At 39.1% G+C, this 22399-nt stretch overlaps 3 long non-coding RNA genes across 3 annotated transcripts; all 3 read left to right on the top strand.

The window, feature by feature from the left end:
• The first annotated feature begins 10031 nt into the window (after positions 1-10031).
• LOC146490334 (uncharacterized) lies at positions 10032-10905 on the top strand. The gene is made up of 3 exons (XR_014872811.1): positions 10032-10487; positions 10570-10678; positions 10782-10905. It is a non-coding gene; the product is annotated as an uncharacterized LOC146490334 (long non-coding RNA).
• Positions 10906-11086: 181 nt separating this feature from the next.
• On the top strand, positions 11087-12029 carry LOC146490333 (uncharacterized). The gene is made up of 3 exons (XR_014872810.1): positions 11087-11209; positions 11399-11476; positions 11679-12029. It is a non-coding gene; the product is annotated as an uncharacterized LOC146490333 (long non-coding RNA).
• A 42-nt stretch (positions 12030-12071) lies between these two features.
• Positions 12072-22399, top strand: LOC146490332 (uncharacterized). Its single transcript, XR_014872812.1, has 2 exons — positions 12072-16298; positions 16888-22399. It is a non-coding gene; the product is annotated as an uncharacterized LOC146490332 (long non-coding RNA).

Below are 22399 nucleotides of genomic sequence, written 5' to 3'. Positions count from 1 at the left end.
CAAAGCACATTGTGTGCTGTCTATCTTGCGTGCTGCACAATATCATTATATTTAGTATCTACTGTTATCTACTGTTAGCTAGTTTATTGTGATGGTGCTGTATTTATTATGTTGCTCTTTTTTTGTTTGCTTTCTCTTCTGTTTTTTTTCTCCATACAGGTGATCCAGGTGTTTTGTTTGTTTTTCTTTCTTTCTTCCCCCCTTTCTCATCGTCTCTTCTCCCCTCTGGTTTTCTTTCTCTCCCTCTCTTTCTTTCATTCTTTCTCCCTGTCCTATCCACCAGTCATGTCTGTCCCGTTTGTAGCAACCGAAAATAAAATAAATACATAATTATAATAAAGGTCAATCAAATGGACCAATATGGCAAGGCCATGATGATCCACTTGGTAAAATAAATCCGCTTGGCATCTTTGTTGGCCTTAAGACAACAATTCTTATGGCTAAAGATCCAAACGGGACACCAAAAAAAAAAAAAAAAAGAAAAAAAAAAAAGAATAAGCTGCTAAAAGCAGCCTACTTAGCATTAACTCCTCACTTCGTTGTTACCCTAAGGAAAAGAGTATTAGTATTAGCTAAAATCATTTTTAATAAGTAAGAGAAAACAGTGTTAGCATTATTGGATAATGCTAACTCACATTAAATTAGCATTAGCTATTTACAACAGCGTACTTAGAATTAGCCGCTCACATTGTTTAAAAGTAAGGGAAAACAGTATTAGCAGTAGAGCATAATGCTAATTCACGTCAACGTAGTATTAGTTAATAAGGGCAGCCTACTTAGCATTAACTGCTCACTAATATAATGCTAATTTACGTCAAATTAGCATTAGCTGCTCAAGTTGTTAGAAGGAAAGAGAAAACGGTATTAGCATTAGCTGCTAATAATTATTCACCCCAAATTTTAGTTAGCCCCTAATGGCAGCCTACTTAGCATTAACTCCTGACATGGTTGTAATGCAGGGGAAAAGAGTTACCATTATCGGATAATGCTAATTCACATCAAATTAGCATTAGTTAATAACGGTAGACTTCGTATCATTAGCTGCTATCATTCTTACAAAACAAACAGTATGAGCATTAGCTCTTAATGCTTTTTCATCTAAAATTAGAATTAGCCACTAATGGCGTATTGTTAAAAAGTAAGTAAAAACATTGTTAGCATAAGCGGATAATGCTAATTCACCTCAAATTAGTATTAGCTAATAACGGCACCTGCTTAGCATTAGCTGGTCACATTGTTATAAGGCAAGAAAATATGGTATTAGCATTAGCTGCCAATTTCTATTTACCTAAAATTAGCATTAGCGACTAATGGCAGTCTACTCAACATTAGCTCCTCACTAATACAATGCTAATTCACATCAAATTAGCATTAGCTGCTAACATCAGCCTACTTAGCACTAGCTGCTCACATTATCAAAAGGGAAGGGAAAAGTGTTTGTATTATTGGGTAATGCTAACTTGCATCCAATTAGCATTACCTAATAACAGCAGCCTTCTTAGCATTAGCTGCTCACATTGTTATAATGCAAGGGGAAATAGTTAGCATTATTTGATAATGCTAATTCACATCAAATTAGCAATAGTTATTAATGGTAACACACATCACATTGTTAAAATGTAAGAAAAAACATTGTTAGCATTAGCGGATAAATTAGCATTACCTAATAATGGCAGCCTTCTTAGCATTAGCTGCTCATATTTTTATAATGCAAGGGAAAAAAAAAATTGTTAGCATTAGTGGATAATGCTAATTCACCTAAATTAGCATTAGCTAATAATGGCTACATACCTAGCATTAGCTACAAATATTGATATAAAGCAAGAAAATATGCTATTAGCATTAGGTTCTAATGCTTTTTCATCTAACTCTTCACATCACAGGGGAAAAGTTAAAATTGAATAAAAAAAAGTGTTCACATTAGCTACTCGTATTGTTAAAAAGTAAGAAAAAACATTGTTAGCATAAGGGGATAATGCTAATTCACCTCCAATTAATATTCGCTAATAACGGCAACCTACTAAGTATTAGCTGGTCACATTGTTATAAAGTAAGAAAATATGGTATTAGCATTAGCTGCCAATTCCTATTCACCTAAAATTAGCATTAGCCACTAATGGCAGTCTACTCAGTAGTAACTCCTCACTAATATAATGCTAATTCACATAAAATTAGCAATAGCTGCTAGCATCAGCCTACCTAGCACTAGCTGCAAACATTGTTAAAAGGGAAGAGAAAATGATATTAGCATTAGCTGGTAATAATTATTCACCCCTAATTAGAATTAGCTGCTAATGCATTAACTCCTCACATCGTTATAATGCAAATGATGCTAACTTGCATTAAATTAGCATTAGCTAATAACAGCAGTCTATTTAGCAGTAGCTGCTCACGTTGCTATAAAGCAAAGGAAAACGGTATGAGCATTAGGTTCTAATGCGTATTTGCCTTAAATTAGACGTAGGTGTTAATGGCGACCTACTTAGCATTAGCAGCTCAGATGTTGTAATGCTAGGGAAAGAGTGTTAGCATTAGCCGTTCACATTGTTATAAAGTTAAGGGAAATAGTGCTAGCATTAGCTACTCACATTGTTAAAAAGTAAGTGTTAGCATTAGTGCATAATGCTAATTCAAATCAAATTAGCATTAGTTAATAACGGCAGCCAATTTAGCATTAGCAGATAATGCTGACCTTGTCCCACTGGAAAAGTTAAGAACTAAAGATTTAGGAGTGTTTCTCAATAGCTCTTTCTCATTTGAGAAACAAATAAATTCTGTTATTAAAACCAGCTGTAAGGTTTATATTGTTGATTGTCATTTATGCTTAGAGTTTTATAATCGATTGCATAATGATAGAGGTTTGATCCTTAGTAGTCTGTAAAGACTCTGTGTGCCTTCCAGAGTGCTCTGGCATGCACACACCACTTGGGGCCATGAGAGAGGTCGTACCCTCTCTTACTGATTTATGGTGTAGGACAGGGGTCTCAAACTCAATTTAGCTGGGGGCCGCTGCAGGCAGAGTCTGGGTGAGGCTGGGCCGCATTAGGTTTTCCACAAGAAAGGCATGGTTAAAAAATTCCAATCTTCTCAAATCTCTTTATTTATTTTTTAACACAAAATATGAAAAATAAATAAACAAATTAAAAATTAATAACAAAAAATCAATCTGAAATGCATAAATTAAATAATAACAAGATCTTTTTAGTCAGTGAACTTTTTTTCAGTCTTTTATATCTGCTGTATTTAGATTGAAATGTCTGTATTAACAGTTCTATAACCTTCTTCTGAACATGAATGGAACACTGTAGAAAATGAACTGTTCTTCTGAACATGGCTTCTCTTGCCTACTCCTTGCTGCTAGAGACCTGGCAGCGTTTCCTCTCGCATAGCCGAGCCAGATTTGGCCTGAGGGAGGAAGCAGTTGCGACCCTCAGTATGTCTTGAAGATGATCATCCATAAGTCTGGACCTGTACTTGGACTTATTGAAGTTCAAAGTGGAGAAGAGCTTTTCGCACAAGTATGTGCTACCAAAAAGGCACATGGTCTGCTTGAACATTCGGGAAAGCCGAGGGAAACTAGGGCTCAATTCTCTCAAAAATTGTCCAAGCTTGTTTGCTTTTCCACTCACCTCCCTGAACTTTGCTTTGAGTTCAGAGTTGCACTGCAGCTCAATGAGCTCCATTTGAAGCACAGAAGGGGCATCTTGCACATCAAAGGAGAAGGCGTCCGCAAAAATTTGAAAGGTGGCTCTGTGTGTCTTGAAGTCAGCAAATCTGTGATCAAATTCCTCCTGTAGCCTCAAAATGACATCCACATACTTGTCAGCACTGAATGGTGTGCCTGCATCCACGAGTGCCTTGCATGCTGGGAAATGGCAAAGGTTTGTCTGAGAGAGCTGAGCTTTCCAGAGCGCAAGTTTTGTGGAGAATGCTCTCACGTTGTCATAAGCAGCACTGACAAGTTGCCCCTGGCCTTGTAACGTCTTGTTCAGTACATTAAGCTCATGTGTTATATCAACAAGAAAAGCTAAGTTCAATTCAATTCAATTTTATTTATATAGCGCCAAATCACAACAAAAGTCGCCTCAAGGCGCTTCATAGATAAAGAGAAAAACCCAACAATGATATGACCCCCTATGAGCAAGCACTTTGGCGACAGTGGGAAGGAAAAACTCCCTTTTAACAGGAAGAAACCTCCGGCAGAACCAGGCTCAGGGAGGGGCGGCCATCTGCTGCGACCGGTTGGGGTGAGAGAAGGAAGACAGGATAAAAGACATGCTGTGGAAGAGAGACAGAGGTTAATAACAGATATGATTCAACACAGAGAGGTCTGTTAATACATAGAGAGCGAGAAATTCAGGGTCACCTGGTCCAGCCCTAACTATATGCTTTAGCAAAACGGAAAGTTTTAAGCCTAATCTTAAAAGTAGAGATAGTGTCTGTCTCCCGAATCCAAACTGGAAGCTGGTTCCACAGAAGAGGGACCTGAAAACTGAAGGCTCTCCCTCCCATTCTACTTTTAAATACTCTAGGAACAACAAGTAGGCCTGCAGAGCGAGAGCGAAGTGCTCTAATAGGGTGATATGGTACTACAAGGTCATTAAGATAAGATGGGGCCTGATTATTTAAGACCTTGTATGTGAGGAGCAGGATTTTGAATTCAATTCTGGATTTAACAGGAAGCCAATGAAGGGAAGCCAAAACAGGAGAAATATGCTCTCTCTTTCTAGTCCCTGTCAGTACTCTTGCTGCAGCATTTTGGATTAGCTGAAGGCTTTTCAGTGAGTTTTTTGGACATCCTGATAATAATGAATTGCAGTAGTCCAGCCTGGAAGTAATAAATGCATGAACTAGTTTTTCAGCGTCACTCTGAGACAGGATATTTCTAATTTTAGAGATGTTGCACAAATGGAAGAACGCAGTCTTACATATTTGTTTAATATGTGCGTTGAAGGACATGTCCTGGTCAAAAATGACTCCAAGGTTCCTCACAGTGTTACTGGAGGCCAAGGTAATGCCATCCAGAGTAAGAATCTGGTTAGATACCATATTTCTAAGCTTTTCAGCGCCGAGTACAATGACCTCAGTTTTATCTGAGTTAAGAAGCAGAAAGTTAGTGGCCATCCAAGTCTTTATGTCTTTAAGACATTCCTGCAGTTTAACTAATTGGTGTGTGTTATCTGGCTTCATGGACAGATAGAGCTGGGTGTCATCTGCATAGCAGTGAAAATGTATGCTATGTCTTCTAATGATGCTGCCTAGGGGAAGCATGTATAATGTAAACAGAATTGGTCCTAGCACTGAACCCTGTGGAACTCCATAATTAACCTCAGTGTGTGAAGAGGACTCTCCATTTACATGCACAAATTGGAGTCTATTAGATAGATATGATACAAACCACTGCAGTGCAATACCTGTAATACCTACAGCATGTTCTAATCGCTCTAATAGGATATTATGGTCAACAGTATCGAATGCTGCACTAAGGTCAAGAAGGACAAGCACAGAGATGAGTCCACTGTCAGAGGCCATAAGAAGATCATTTGTAACCTTCACTAAAGCTGTTTCTGTGCTGTGATGAACTCTGAAACCTGACTGAAACTCTTCAAATAAACCATTCCTCTGCAGATGATCTGTTAGCTGTTTGACAACTACTCTTTCAAGGATTTTTGATATGAAAGGAAGGTTGGAGATTGGCCTATAATTAGCTAAGACTGCTGGGTCTAGAGATGGCTTTTTGAGTAAAGGTTTAACTGCAGCCACCTTGAAGGCCTGTGGTACATAGCCGATTATTAGAGATAGGTTGATCATATATAAGATCGAAGAATTAATCAATGGCAGGACTTCTTTGAGCAGTTTTGTAGGAATAGGGTCTAAAAGACACGTTAATGGTTTGGAGGAAGTAATTATTGAAGATAACTCAGAAAGATCAATTGGAGAAAAAGAGTCTAACTTGACATCAATGGTACTAAGAGTAGCTGTAGATAATATTACATCTGTGGGATGATTATTGGTAATTTTTTCTCTAATGATAAAAATTTTATTTGTGAAGAAGTTCATGAAGTCATCACTAGTTAACGTTAAAGGGATGGTTGGCTCAAAAGAGCTCTGACTTTTTGTCAGCCTGGCTACAGTGCTGAAGAGAAACCTGGGGTTGTTCTTATTTTCTTCAATCAGTGATGAGTAGTAAGCTGTTCTGGCTTTGCGGAGGGCTTTCTTATAAAGCAACAAACTATTTCTCCAGGCTAAATGATGATCCTCTAAATTTGTGACACGCCATTTCCTCTCCAGATTACGAGTCATCTGCTTTAGGCTACGTGTTTGAGAATTATACCACGGGGTCAGGTACTTCTGATTAGAGACCTTAGTTTTCACTGGAGCTACAGTATCCAGAGTCGTACGTAGTGAGGAGGTGAAATTATTAACAAGATAATCGACCTCTGTTGGGGTAGCGTTCAGATAGCTGCTCTGCTCTATGTTGGTACAGGGCATTGACGATGATAACAGTGGGTGGATTATATTCTTAAACTTAGTTACAGCGCTTTCAGAAAGACATCTACTTTAATAAAGTCTACTCTCCACTGCTGCATAATCAATTATTGTAAATGTAAATGTTATCAAGAAATTATCAGACAGGAGAGGGTTTTCAGGAAACACTTAAATGTTCAGTTTCTATGCCATATGTTAAAACAAGATCTAGAGTGTGATTAAAATGGTGGGTGGATTGTTTTACATTTCGAGAGAAACCAATTGAGTCTAACAACAGATTAAATGCCATGTTGAGGCTGTCATTTTTAGCATCAACATGGATGTTAAAATCACCCACAATAATTATTTTATCTGAGCTCAGAACTAAATTAGATATAAAGTCTGAGAAATCAGACAGAAACTCTGTGTAAGGCCCAGGTGGACGATAGATGATAACAAGTAAGACTGGTTTCTGAGTTTCACAGCTGGGGTGGACAATGTTAAGCATCAGGCTTTCAAATGAATTAAAAGTCTGTCTTGGTCTTTCATTAATTAATAGACTGGTGTGAAAAATTGCTGCCACACCGCCCCCTCGACCTGTGCTTCGAGATTTCTGGTAGTTAGAATGACTCGGGGGTGTTGATTCATTTAAACTAAGATAATCATCCTGCTGCAACCAGGTTTCTGTAAGGCAGAGTAAATCAATTTGTTGATCAATTATTAAGTCATGTACTAACAGAGACTTGGAGGAGAGAGACCTAATATTTAATAATCCACATTTCACTGTTTTACTCTTTGGTTCATATGTGGATACTGTATTGTTCTTTCTTTGTAAATGTTTAAGTTGTTTGTTGCTGGTTTTTAGTTTGTTTTTTGTCTTTTTGGAAGCTGACACAGTCTCTATGGAGATGGGTTTTTGGGGGGGTAGCAGGAGGAGGGAAGCTGCAGAGAGGCGTGTAAGACTGCAACTCTGCTTCCTGGTCCCAACTCTGGATAGTCATGTTTTGAGGGGTTTAATAAACTTGTCCATATTTCTAGAAATGAGAGCTGCTCCATCCAAAGTGGGATGGATGCCATCTCTCCTAACAAGACCAGGTTTCCTCCAGAAGGTTTGCCAATTATCTATGAAGCCGACATCATTTCTGGGACACCACTCAGACAGCCAGCAATTTAAGGAGAACATGCGGCTAAACATGTCACTCCTGGTCTGACTGGGGAGGGGACCAGAGAAAACTACAGAGTCCGACATTGTTTTGGCAAAGTCTCACACCGATTCAATATTGATTTTAGTGACCTCCGATTGGCGTAACCGGGTGTCATTACTGCCGACGTGAATTATGATGTTACTGAATTTACGTTTACCCTTAGCCAGCAGTTTTAAATTTCCTTCAATGTCGCCTGCTCTGGCCCCTGGAAGACAATTGACTATGGTTGCCGGTGTCTCTAGCTTCACATGTCTGAGAACAGAATCACCAATTAGTTTGACCCCCAGCGGGTGTGTCACCGAGTGGGGAAAAACGGTTAGACAAATGAACGGGTTGGTGGTGTACCTGGGGCTTCTGTTTAGGACTATGCTTCCTCCTCACCGTTACCCAGCCGCCCTCTTTCCGCAGCTGCTTGGGATCTGCCGGGGAACAGCTAGCGGGGCCTACGCTATCTTCGGCTGCACCAGCTACAGGGGCCTGGCTAGCTAAGGGTGAGTGAAGGGTGCTAAGCCGAGTCTCCAATTCAGTAATCCTGGCCTCCAGAGCTGCAAATATGCTACATTTGTTACAGATATCATTACTGCTAAAGGAGGCCGAGGAGTAACTAAACATCTGACACAATGAGTAAGAAAGTGCAGGAGGGACAGGTGAAGTAGCCATGGTGCTAACGAGTCGGCTACGAGCTAAGCTAGCGAAACAGTACAGAGACGATATCAGCTGCTGACAAAGTGGGTTTGCCTATGAGGTGCTCTGTAGTTTTAAGTGTCCATCGCTCTCCGTAAATCCCGTTTTACAGAGAAACAAGGGAAACAAGCTCCAGCAGCTCTGCGCTCAGGAAAAAAACCACTACATTTGATTATCTTGTGCAGAATATTGCTCCGACATTACGTCATATAAAGCAACAGTGCCCACGTTAAACTGTGACGATAACCAGGTAACTTTTACAAACATATTTTATGTTGACAACCTGACCTGATACGTGAAGATTACACCACTGAATTCTCAGCTAAAATAATATTAAAAGTACAGTTTATGACAGAAAAATGGGGTATTTTAAAACTTTGCTTACAGTTTAGAGCGCCACCACCATCGCCGCTTGTGTTTTGAAATGCATTCTGGGATACCTGGCTGCCCCAAGTCCACACTATCACCACTTCATAGCAGTCAATTATTTAGGATCGACCTGTCTTGACTTACTTTGCACTGTAACCATTCAGATGTTAGACAAGCAGCGGTTGCAGTGTTAACCCCGCCCCCTGACTTTGATGGGTGAGGCTAACAGATAAAATAAATTCATGAAGACAGAGGCAGGGCCAAGAGTGCCAAAATGAATTAAATAAATACATCATTAAATAATTAATTATGTCATTAATAAAATAAAATTTGAAATAAATAAATGCAAATGTTTTTCAGGATAGTAAAAAAGACGAGGTGTGTGAAGAACTTGAGAGAAACATGAGCCTCCAACTTGATAATGTCAGAAAAGAAATGGAAGACACCTGTAGGGCTTTTGAAAGATGTCTTGATGATGGTGTTAAGTGTGAGGAATTAGAAATTATTTTACTGCTATTGTTAATAATCATCATCACCATTGCATTAATAATACAATCTGCAGTATTGATATTGTATTCAGATGTTTAAACATACTGGTACCCAATTAGCCTTTACTACAGGTGCAGTTATAACCACGTTAAACTGTTGAGTTAAATCAATAATCTTTAATGCTTTTGACTGCTTGTTATAATCTGAAATGTGTACGAGCTGGCCTTCTGTCTGTTGGAAAAGGTTACAAGTTTCAGCTGGTGAAGGGAGAGGTGAAACTGAGTGCATTTCATGCTGACACACACACACACAAACACACAGTAGATAGAATAATTTAGAGGTGAGAAGTTAATCGTGTTTGCTTGTAACTCTAAAATTGTCTCTGTAAAAGAGGAATAGTTTCTTGCTGTCTCTGCAAGAAGAGGAACAGTTTCTTGCAGGGTGTGGGTCTGGTTTTCCAGACAAGAAGTGAAAGTCAGAAGGCTGACAGGAAGCATCTGCTGTGGAGACGGAGACAATGTTATTTTAAACTGTGTTAAGTCATTGTGGTTTTGAAACCTATGTATGAACTGTATGTGAGTGACGTTGAAGGGGCGTCAGTAAATTTAAGCCCAGAAGGTATAAAACACATGCCTATGCTCTGTAAGTCGGGGATCGGCGCTGTCTGCGTACAGCGGCGGTCTTCCCCACGCGTGTTTGACTTCACCCGGCCGGATCAGTGTTGTTATTATGAAAGTTGATTACCTCCTGTATCCCTCCTCAATATTTGAACCCAACGTAAGAAATCCTTCTTATATCATGTATGTATTTTAATCATAGTTAAAATACATGCAGATTTTACATGACAATGTAAAATGCAATAATTCTGTGTTTTCTTTTGTGTTTCAGGGAAAGAACGGTGGTGCTTTTTACAATTTACTGAAGTGTGTCGTTGAGAATGGTGGCGTCTACAAACCAAAAAAAGGGAAACCAATAAACCTTAATATGAAGTTGGCTTCATGTCTGATTGACAGCATTGGTGCAGAATTCAGAAAGACCTTTCCGTAATAAAAACATGTTCTAAACAGTCACATAATATTATCCAGGATATGTAATTCATAACATAAAAACTTGCCAATTCTGTCATTATAAACCGTAATGTTTACTTGTTTTAGAAATGAAGTAAAATGTAGAGCATTCAACGGAGTCATCAATACATTTACACTTAACACTGATTCTCTCATTGAAAAGTACAAAAATGCTGAACTACAGCTCAGATTCCTCAAGACAGAGGTAAGAGATGAGACTTTCTTATACATTAGCCCATTGATAAACAATAAGTAAAGTTCATCTATACTTCATGTTTTTCTCTCAGGAAGAAAAGATTAAGGCAAAATTAAACAAAATCATCCAGAAGCAGAAGAAAAAAGTCTACAGCAGTCTGACAGAGACGGTTGAGAACATTATGGAAGAAGGCTACAAGAGTAAGAAATAAGATCAGAGCTTCACAACTTATCACTTAAACAGATATTTATGTTTGTTAATATTCAGCATAAAAAGTCTGAAGAGTTTTCTGTCTTCTTGTAGAGGCTTTAGCATTTACAGGAAAAGACACGCTGTACAACATGAGGGAGACTATTAAAAACCACGTGCACTCAAAAAAGGACATGTTTGAGCAGGCAAAAAACACCATGTTGGAGAAGTTGTATGATTTGATGGTTTGTCATGTTTATGAAGAATTATGATGAAAATATTTTGTCATAACTCACCTGAAGGCTTTTTCTTATCTGTATTTTTTAACTGGAATAGACTTATACAGAAATGTATGTTTCCATTTATATTTTTCATCAAGTCTGAGAACCTTCTAAATACAACTTTAACACAATATCTTGGTCTGTGGTAAGTGATGAAAAACTTTACATTTTTAAATTAGGTATACGTCTTGGAGACTCTGGAGAAAACTATGAAGGAACCTATTGGACTTTCATTCAAGGCTGAAGAGTGCTTACTCCCAGGTAAACAGTTTTCTGTAATTGCATTGGTTCCAGTTGTTTGCCTTTCCTCTTTATCTTTGCAATCGTGCAGCTGATAACAATAAGGGTGTCTATTTAGCTTTTTAATTAATTTGTTACTCATTTAGTCACACATTTATGTATGTGTGTCACTCTGGGAGGAAACAATTCAAAAAAAGTTTTGTTTTTCAGATGTTTCAACAGAGCTTAAGATGGTGAAGAAACATTATGATCTACTTGTAGGCACTCCAGATGATGAAATATAACTGGGTAAATCCTAAGATTTTATCTTCAGTATGAAATTATTGTTGTTAATTAAAAAAAAAAAGTCAGTGTTTTTGTCTTTTATAGACAATAGATTCTGTTTGCTTGCTTTGGCTCTCATGGAGGCGGATGCATCTCTCTCCCTCCCTTATCTTTCCTGCTTGGCTTCTCATGTCTTATATCTGGTCGTGTCTATCTCTAATCCCAGAAGAGCCTCTCAGTCCTGATCTCTAATACCTAAAGAAGAACTATGAATTTGATCAACTGATCCCTAAATGCAATTGACACTCACTTCTCGATGAAAAGCCTGGGTTCGGGAGAGTTCAACCGTCTTGGAGGGACGTTCCCTGCCGGATACACGATGGCAAGAGAAGTGGCATGTCGTGTGCCTGGCGGGACTTTCGACTGAGGACATTGAAGACATATTCCTATTTGGAATCATTATAACAGGATTCTTGCTGATCGGAGATGGCTTGGCCCTGGTTTATTGGAAATTGAAGAAAGCAGTGACAGCTGTTATAAACCCCACAAGGCTACCCGCTATGATCGAAGCTAGGTAGGTTATAGGTAAGCACATAGTTGTTGTTTTTTCTGCTTTACCTCTGTTTGTGCTGTTACGGATTCAAATATTGGGGATGGATACAGGAGGAAAACCCAAAATAACAACACTGGTCCGGCCGGGTCAAGTCAAACGATGATTTAATGAACACACGCATGGGAGATGGACACCATACACAGACAGCATCAGATCTCAAAATGGTGGAGCCTTGATCAAACTCTTATAGCCTCTAGTGGCCCCCTCCTAATCATCAGAGCCTAAACATTCTTTCTCACACAGCGCCTAAGCTACGACCTTGGCTCCCTGTTTATCTGCTCCTGATGAAATGGGGCAGTATGCTCTGTTCTCTTCTAATCAGACAAATGAGACGATGACTTTCTGTGAACAGTATTTCTTATAACTCAGCAGTATAATGCATCATAAAACAATATCATTCATTCACAATAAATCAACAGTCTAATGTAATGCAAATCAGTTTACCAAATGTAATAATTATCACCTTCTTCTAGTTCAGGAGCATAATGCAAACTGAAACTACATAATAATTCACAATCTTTAATTAGGGGTCTAACATGGCATAAAATAATATCATAATCCCACAATTCCCCCTGATGAGCTCTTTAGACATAAAGAGCTCACTTACACCCTGCAATCCAGTGTTGCCGGGTTCATTTCTCCTTACTCCTGAGGCCTTTTGTCCCCCTGTTGGGTGAACCATATGTGAGATGACCTCTGTGTTTACGCAGTTCAGATGCAAGAAAAACTTTTATTACAACAACAACAGTAGGTACAGATGATACTCCCATCACTCCCCAGTTCTCCCACAGCTGTATTTCGGTGCTACCTTATACCCTCCAAACGTACTCGGACTAGAACCTCTGTCCGAGGAGCTTTTAACCTTTATTTTATTGCTGTAGGCACCAGTGTCTTCCAGTCGGGTGATCCTCTGCTCTTGTTTCCTTCAACCTCAGGGGTTAGACAACCCTTCAGTCGTTGCACAGATCAGGGGATTATTCTGCCCCGATTTCAAACAATGATCTGTGTATTCTGGGATCACAGCTGTGTTCCCCAGGAAAAGGAACAGAAAGGTGTTCTCCTTATGACCAACAGCCTCTCGAACGTCGTTGGTGTGGTGTTCCTGGATTTCCGTCAACCCCTTCGTGGTTATCGCTGTGTTTATTTGATCCATCCTTTTTAGGTGACTAACTGGAGCCCAAAATGCCATGACACTTGAACCCAGTTGATGTTTCCGCAGTCACCGTAACTGTCACTGCTGCCAAGGATCCTCGTATATCTGTGACCTCGTCTGGTGTCTGTTCCTTTCTCTGTAAGAGAGAAAACCAAAACACCTCTCTTCCTAGCTCTAACAATCTAATGTTGCTGTCTACTGATCTTTTGGTGATTCAGAATTGGTTTAGAACATTCAGAATGTCCCAAGGACTTATCCTAATTTAGTGTATGTGTGTGTAAGCGTGTTTGCATTTAGCCCGCTGCACTCAAGGCATTTCTTACACTTTATCAGTCCGGACTATCGCCGAACGAAGCTTATGACCTTCAAAAGACCGAGTGCCAACTCATTATAAGCACATTTGCAAGATATATATAAAAATGATTAAAACCACTCATTCTAATAAAAGACATAAAAAACAAATTAGCCATTTCTAATTCTAACATGTGTCCATTCAATGAAGCTAGAAAATTAAAAGAAAAAGTTAGTGACCTCATATCTCAGAAAGTATCAGACTTTCTCCTATCCAGTGTCGTTGCTCCAGTCTGGTTATCCTGTGTTAGGGAATGAAATCAATTTAATTGTCATGTTAGATCTGTTCAACTCCTGGCTCCGCCCAGAGCCTGCGTCTTCACAATCGTCTACAAACAAAACCTGTATTATTATGAACTTCACTTCAACATGAACTTGTTGACTACTTTTGACACCTGTAGATAGAAGATTAACATGGGGTTATAACAATCACTGTAATACAAATGTTAATATGTCAATAGCTTCAATAAATGTTCAATGCAATGCTTGTTATATGATTCTGATGTAGCAATAATGCTGATGGTAAAATAACAGTAAAACACACCCTTTTTATCCCTCACTGACCACAGCAGGGGCATCTATGTTTTGATTCAGCCATGAATCCAGCTCACCTGATTCATCACTGAGCCCCACCGGCACTGGCATTTGACAGGGTGGCGCTGCATATTCTTCCTTTAATGTCACTATTTTCAATCTGTTAATTAGAGTGCTTAAACATGAAGTAGACTACGTCCACTACAAGTCAATACAACTGTGAATGTGGCCAATTATCAATCTATTACCAATCAATAACAAAAAATAGCTTTTATTTTATGCATGCTTTTAGTCAACCACTCACCCACAGGATCTCCAATCCCAGAAAATTCCTTCTCCTCATTTAATGAGTCTGTCCTCCTTCCATGCCCTGGTAACTGGTCCATCCAGAGCTGTATCATTATGAAATATACATACAACAAGCCAAACCACACCTTGGTCACACCAACCCTTTTCTGCCCTGAAGATGTCCAACGCCATCTTAGTCTGGACTGTCAAAGGTGATTTTAACGCTGATTGTTCCGACAATCCATTTATAACATTTCCTGGTCAGATTAGCCAATCCCTGCACACTGGAATAAACATAATCAACATGATCAACATTTTTCCTGCGTGTTTTTTCACCATCTTATTAATTCCAACGCTCCATCCTTATGTGATTTGTTGCATTATGTTTATCTAGAACTCCACTCTGTCTCTAAATGTTTGAAGAATTTTTCATGTTTGGGGTCAAGTTTTAAGAATTTGACCATACGTGAAATTAATGGTGTTATTGTAACATGGTAGACTAGTGTGCCTGTGTTAATTCAGCTCCATATTATTGTGTGAAGTTGCACTGGGTTGGGAGTGGTTTTTTGTGCGTGTGTCACATTTTTGGTTAGCCAATGGCTGGAATGGGGTTGGACTAATTAGAGGCAGGTGTACTTGATTGCACTGATACACTGGTCTACTTATAGCCCACACTACAAACACTGCTGTGTCATTTTGTCTCTCTGTGCATGTATGTAATGTGATAATCTGATATGTTTGGGATGGATGGGTTTTGCGCTATGAATTTTATACTGAAGGTGTCATTTTGTCTCTCTGTGCAGGCCAGGGCCTATTATATGCCACAGCCTAAAGGCAGCATAGTTGCACAGGTTGGAGTGATCACTGGCTATATGCTTGCAGGGTAGTGGGTCTCCAAGGACAACTTCTACCCCTGTTAAAGGCAACATGTGGAGTGCAACTGGCCGTGTGGCATAGCTGGCTCTGGCCTTGGGACTGTGTGTTTTTATTTGATTCAGGAATGGGACACTGGACTGTTTTATCTTTTATCTCTTGATATTTTTTGTCACTAAATTATCTTTTAGAATTTTATTGACTGTCATCGTTTTGCCCACGACTGAGACGGTTGGTCAGACCTAAAATCTTTCTTTGGGTGTGTTACATTATCACCCCCATCGGGGCTTACCTTTCCCACTTCTGATGATATTCCTCCCTATTCTTTGCAAGTACCCCGTTTTGGTGGCGAGAAACTGTTGGTGTGGTCAAGTGGGCGCTGTAAAAACAAAAGCTCAGGACAGAACAGTTATCAGTCATGTACTTCATACAAAATTAGCATATATTGAATTTCATATTGATCCTCTGAGTGTAATGGTACATTTTAATTTTAATTTATCAAAGCTAAACACAATAATTTTTCTTTATTTTGTTCTTGTTCTTGTGCAGCACCACATCTCAGCACATGCCCCTGTCGGTTCTATCCTACTTTTCTAAATTATTGACTATTTCAATGGAGAACCTAAATGACGTGGACCAAGGTTTGTCATTACATATCTCTATTTTGAATGTGACAAGTCTATCATTCCCCTGTTATTCATACACAGCAAATTCAAAAGTGTTAAATGTTTTGGTGTTAGTAGTCTTAGAGTTAATTTTACTCTAAGTAGAGTCACATTCTTTTAATGTAACTCTGAGGTGTAAAATGATAGTAGTTAAAATCGAGTGTTAAAAATGAGTGTTTCTATTTCAAATCTGGAGGTGTTACAATGGAAACATTAACTCTTGACCTCTTAACTCTGAACTCCTACAGGGGCTATGACACCAATAGAGTAAATTCACAGACTCCACCCCCAGCACGGCTCCAATCGAAGCTGAAGTGAAGCCGTTTCAAAACATTTTGCTCTACATATTTGAGTTGTTTGCCATGCTTGGTAAGTCATGTTTTCAAAGATTGTTTCAATTATTGTTATTAGCTTTTACTTCTGTGGCTCTTTGGAGTTGAGACAAAGCTGTGTGAAAGGCATTAGCCATGTTGCTCGCTGATAGCATAATATTCTGTTTTAGCTAGCTGAAAGGTATTGTTTGCGGGCAAATACCACAGCCTTGAAAAAAAAAGCTTGCATGTGAATTTTCAGTCAAATTTCTTGGTCAAATACACTTAAAACAATGTCTAGAATGTGAAATGTTGATATAATGGTGCTACTTGAAGCCTGAAAACGATCTCCCATAAAAAACGAGCAAACAGCAGTAGCAGATGTCCCAAGTCCCGACTGAGTTCTACGTTAGCATTTAGATTCCTCCAGAGTTTTGTGCACACGGTTTTAGGTAAAAATGAAAAAGGTTGAGGTTTTACATTTAGTTCAGTATTACCTGTTGTCTGTGTCCTTGTCTTTTGGGAAAATACTTTACACAAGTAATGGCTCAAAAAGGATTCCTTTTTTTTTTTTTTTTTTTTACTGTGCTGCAATTGATTTGTGCCATTAATTAGTGTCAACTAATTTTTATTCAATCTCCACATAGGATATGCTTGTGAAGATGGAATATGGGGGAGAGCAGAAGTGCGTTGAAGTTCCACAAAGTGATGAATGAAGGACATGCATATTGTATTTTGTATTTATTGAAATAAGTGATGAGAATGCTGTTATTTGCATTTACCAGCTCACCTATGTCAGACCTTTTGATAAACGAAATTCTAATGAAAGTGAGAACATGTACACTGTTACATCTTTCAGAAAATGTTTTGAAATTGTGGTGCACAGTTCAGAATAAATGTTTTTCAAAAACCATTGCGTCTTTTTAGTAAATGTTTATTTCCAAAAGAAATTTCTAGAAGTTCAGAACAGTAAAATTCCCGCTTTTTAGAATTAATTAGAAGATAACTCTTACGTAGCCAAACTAAAATACTCTTTGAGAGTTAATATATAAACTCTTAACACCAAGTGCCAAATTATCAACTCCAGAGAGATTTGGTGTTTAACACTAAATCAGAGTTAACGTACCAACTCTCCAAAAAGAGTCAAATTAACACTCTCTGGTGTGGACCCATATAGACACTTTAAAAGTGTTGAAATCAAATCTGACAGTGTTAATTTGGACATGCTGGATTTGCTGTGTAGGTATCAATAGAGTTTTTTCTTGCTTTTTCTATCAAAATTGATTGACTTTTTACAGTGGCCCGCTATGGTTAATAATAACATGTTCAGTCATGAGTGAAATCAAAGCTTCTCTTCACTTTAGCATTTAACATTCCCAACAATATAATGTGCTGCATTAATCGAAACACAGCTAATAAAACACAATTTTCTTGATGGAAACATCAGTAGCTCAAAATTAGCAACCAAAGGGTTAAGTCTGCAGTTCACACTCATGTGAAGCTACAGCCTCCCCCTTAGTCTCTGTCCTCCTACTCCTGCAAAAACAAAACAAAGCGAGACAAAACATCCACCCTTCTTTTACAAGCTGGGTGAATTGTTTGTAGACATGTACTAATCCTAAAGTCGGTATCGTTTTTGTCTCAGTGTCAAGTCAGTTTAAACATTTAGTCGTCAGTCCATCACAGTCCAGTCACATGCATACATTCACACACATTCATACCAGATATTGCTGATAATGGAGTCTCACACGCAACCTATTCGAGGCTCCATCACCAGCAAGATGACGTCATCATTTTAAAGGAAAACAGTTCCTTGTTTTTTTTTGACTGGATTGACTCGCTGCAATCCTTTTAGGCTCAGGACTTCTCATGTGATCAATGTCCCATATAAGTGAATTTCTCCAGAGCCCATTATAATTATGGAGAAAAATACTTTGCGACTGTTTCTAGTAATCATGTTTTATAGCGCTTTAAAGTTCAATCTCTCAGGCCTGGATTAAAGAGCTGATTTGTTAAATCAGGAACTCACAAAATACCAAAATATCACCACCGGTGGATCACTCCTCTCAGATGTTCTTATTTCAGTGCACTGTAACAAAAGCAAAGACAAACGTAACCAATAAAATACTCATATAATAACAAATACTGGGGCCCGTTGGAAACATGTCCAAGCCTAAAACCATCTTTCTCTCTCTTAGAGAAAGAAAACAATCCAAACCTCACTGATAAAATCAACCTAGTGTTAAGCAAAACCCAAAATCAACCAAAACTTCACCAGAAAGTTTTTCTCCGTCTCCGGGACAATATTGTGTAAGCATACAGGTACCGTAACTTCTTTTTGCACTGACAAAAACATGTTGGACTTATTTCAGTCAATAGTGGACACTAGTTGCACACAAATGTTTTGCTTTGGTAGAAACTTAAACAACTGAGTTAAATCAACACAACCTTTTCATATTCAGTAAACCTGTGCATTTTGAGTTCATATTACACGATTAAGACATGTTCAGATGGAGTAAGTTGAGCTCCTGGAATATTTTAATCCTTCACAATTCTGTCATTTTTTCAACACTATTCAATAACTTTTATCCAAATTCTACTTGGTCCCCTAAATACTACATGTTGTCTTCATATTGCCTACGGTTCAACAAAGTCTAAATTCTGGTTACCATAAAAATTGAATGGGTCTACAACAATTACCATCCTCCTATCTTTATCCTAATTGCACGAGGGCTGGGAAATAACTCTAAAGTGATAGGTTACGAGGCAGGGTGCACCCCGAACAGGTCACCAGTCTATCACCTAGAAACAAACAACCATTTACACTTACATTCACGGACAATTTAGAATCATCAATTAACCTAGCTCTAACAGCTTCATGACTTTTCACTGTGGCAGGAAACCAGAATACCCAGAGAGAAACCACTGCAAACTAGCCAGACTGTGGACTTGCACCCAGGACCTTCTTACTGTGGAGCAACAGCACTCACCAGCATGCCAACAATGTAGGAAATACAGGGAAGCTATGATTTCCTGTTGAACTTTATACAAATCTTTAAAGCCTGAGGCAATTGTGTTAAATACATGTGGGATGCTTACATAAATCCAAGGGCTGGCCCCCTTTTCTTTTTTTTTCTTTTTTTTCTTTTATTTATTATTATTATTATTTTTTTTCTTCAGTGTGTTCCTCCTTCAATTAAATCTCAATCACAAAAATGTGGCGCTCCGAAATAAGGCTCACGCCGTTAATTCATCATTTTCACTCTGTACCACTGCTCCTTATCAGGCTGTGTGAAGCACAGTAAACAATTCAGTCGAGGCCTTGAGCCATAAACAGACATCACTCACAGACATTGTTTTCATAACCAAACTGCTTTAGACCCTGTCCCCTAAATCTGCACAAATGCCCTCTGGGTGACATGAAATGCATTTAACCAATTAACAATCAATGGCTTCTTGTTGTTGTAACAAATTCTGTATTTGGACGTTTGTGTGCAGCATTTTGCGTATCAGCATAGCATTTGTTAGTAAAGCATTCTTCATTGCCTCAGCGTGTGTGTATCACTCTTCATTGCACAAACATGTATATGTATGTGTGTATGTGTGTGTGTGTGGATCACTTCTCAGTGAATTGAATCAGCATTTCGATTTGTGTGCGTGTGTGTGTCATTTCTCAGTCAATCAACGAGTGCATATGTGTTCATATGTGTGTTTCTCTTGATTCTGAGTCAGTGTATGTAAATGTGTGTGTTTATGTGTGTGTGTGTGTTCATCACTTTCCTGTTCTGGTGTTCTGGGTAAACCATGGCCTGAAGCGTGCTCTGGGGTCCTGCTCTTCTCCTTTTCAGTCCGTTTGGGTCCATTGGTGCTGCTGCCCAAAGTTCTCTCCATACTGGTTCTGGCCCCAATTGAGGCAGTCCTTTTCTCCAGTGTCCTGCATCTTCTCCTTGTCCAGCTTCTCCTTAACTTGACCCTTTTTGCTTCTGTAGCTCCTTCAGGGTTTGCTCCTGCTGTTGGAGCTTCTCGTCAGGTTTGGCAACCTCCTGCTCCAGCAAGCTCCAGTCTGATTTCAAGTCCTGTATCTGGGACTCCAAGCCTGACTGATGGGTTCGATTAGCAGCCAGCTCCTCCTGAGCCATGCTCAGTTTCTGCTCTGATGTCTTGAGCTCTCACTGAGGGCAGAAACCTCAGAGTCTTTTCCGTACACGTCAGATTGAAGTTTATTGATGTTTTCCTTGCTTTGCTCCACGGCCTTCTGCAGCTCTGCTGTTCGGCTCTTCTCAGAGGTCAGCTCCTGACCGAGCCCCGACACCTGTGCCTTCAGCTTATGTTCTTCTGCTGCTTTTGTCCAATCTGAGGTGCCTTCTGACCTCAGTTACTCCTCGTGTCTCTGGCCCGCCCTTTTTGCTGCCCGATCCTCCGTGTTGGTCCATCCCTGTCCTGCACAGTTTTAATGCAGAGTTGTTAAGGTCAGCATTCTTTTGCTCGGCCTCACTTTTCATCCGGGCTTAATAGGCGTCTCGTCACAGCTCTGTCAGCTGAAGCTGTCTGGAAATCTCCCCCGTGTAGTGAAACGGGCCTTGGATTTAACGTTCTCCGTCTCCGCTGCATGAGATCTTATTCCTGCAGCACTGTTGACATTTTCAGGTTGTTGTTGTGAGTCCAGCTGCTGTAGCATTTGGTAAGGGTCACATCAAAGATGGTAGAAGGGAGAGCAAAGATGGTAGAGGGGAGAGCAGGAGTCCAGGTCAGCCTCGGCTTTCCGGGCCGACAAAGCAGCCTGTAATTAAGCATAAAGAGAAAAAACAAAAACAAAACAAAAACAGACGAACAGGAAAATGATGTTGTTTTGGCTGTGTTATTCAGAGAGGGGCCAGGCCCTGTGTCAGCCTTCTCCCCCCCTTTTTTGTTTTTTCTCACTATATAATCAACTCCTAACCCACCAAGTTGACAGGACCACACAGGTAAATGTTAAAATTCTTAAGATCATGTTTAATAATTCAAAAAGGAATTTTATTTCATTCAGTAATCTCTTGTATTAATCAATCAGAGGAAAACATGTCACAATTTGACTCTTTTAACCACTAAATTTGTTATTTCATCACTGGTTTGTGATTTACCAGTGTCTGTCTTTTTGAAGTCAAGTTGTTGTCCTGCAACCCAGAGAGTTTATTTGTTAGTAGTGGATAAACTTTATCATTTAACAACAGGTGTATGTTAAGTTTCGCTGCTTTAACCTTGCTGGAAAATCTTCACGTGTTCATGAATGTAAGTTGTTTCTTCATTGCGTGTATGTGCGTTTGTAGGTGGGTTATTTTAACTTTTTTTCTCAAACAAAGCATTTCTCTAATTGTGTATGTTTTTAATTTTGTTTCCCAAATTTTGATTTCCCACCTTAAATAACAGCATTCCATGTCTTCAGCCAGGAATTAGAGCTTGCTTGTGAGATTCAGGGACACATGGTGCCAAAAACAATTCAGTGAAAAACTTGCCTGAAAATTTCCAGTGATGGTAACCGATAACTGGAGGAGAAGATGTCCTTTAAGCTTCTTTTTCGGGTGGGGACAAAGTGAGAGGTCAAACTGTAAAATTTTGAGCCAGAGCTTGGCCTGTCTGTCGTCCCAATTTTATTAATCTATCCTTTTGCTGCTGTACTCAGGTCTCCTGGTTGAGAGAAATCCACCTGTATTAAGAGACTAAAACATTCATTTACTATTTTTCTGAAAACATCCACTTACTATTTCTTTTCTGAAAACATTCACTTACTCTTTCTTTTCTGAAAACATTCACTTACTCTTTCTTTTCTGAAAACATTCACTTACTCTTTCTTTTCTGAAAACATTCACTTACTCTTTCTTTTCTGAAAACATTCACTCGCTTCATCTGCCTAGATTTTACTCTCTCTCTCTCTTGGTGCATAGTTCACACAGTCAGGCAGTTGCCTTTTATGGGCATGCAAGTTTCCGGTCACTTACCCCCAGCAGCTGCGAAGCCGTCTCTTCCATATCAAAACTCAGCCAAACATTAAACATTCACCGGAGTCATTCAAAACTTTATTTGTAATATTATAATCAGCAAAATCAGCGTTTTAATTACAGGCATGTATCATTATTTGCAAATTATACTTATAAAACTCAATAACACGCTAAACAGGAAGTC

This window comes from Neolamprologus multifasciatus, unplaced genomic scaffold (genome assembly GCF_963576455.1).
Source record: "Neolamprologus multifasciatus unplaced genomic scaffold, fNeoMul1.2 scaffold_5, whole genome shotgun sequence".
NCBI lineage: Eukaryota > Metazoa > Chordata > Actinopteri > Cichliformes > Cichlidae > Neolamprologus > Neolamprologus multifasciatus.
The sequence above is the reverse complement of the archived record's forward strand: the minus strand, read 5'-3'. Positions and strand labels throughout refer to the sequence as shown.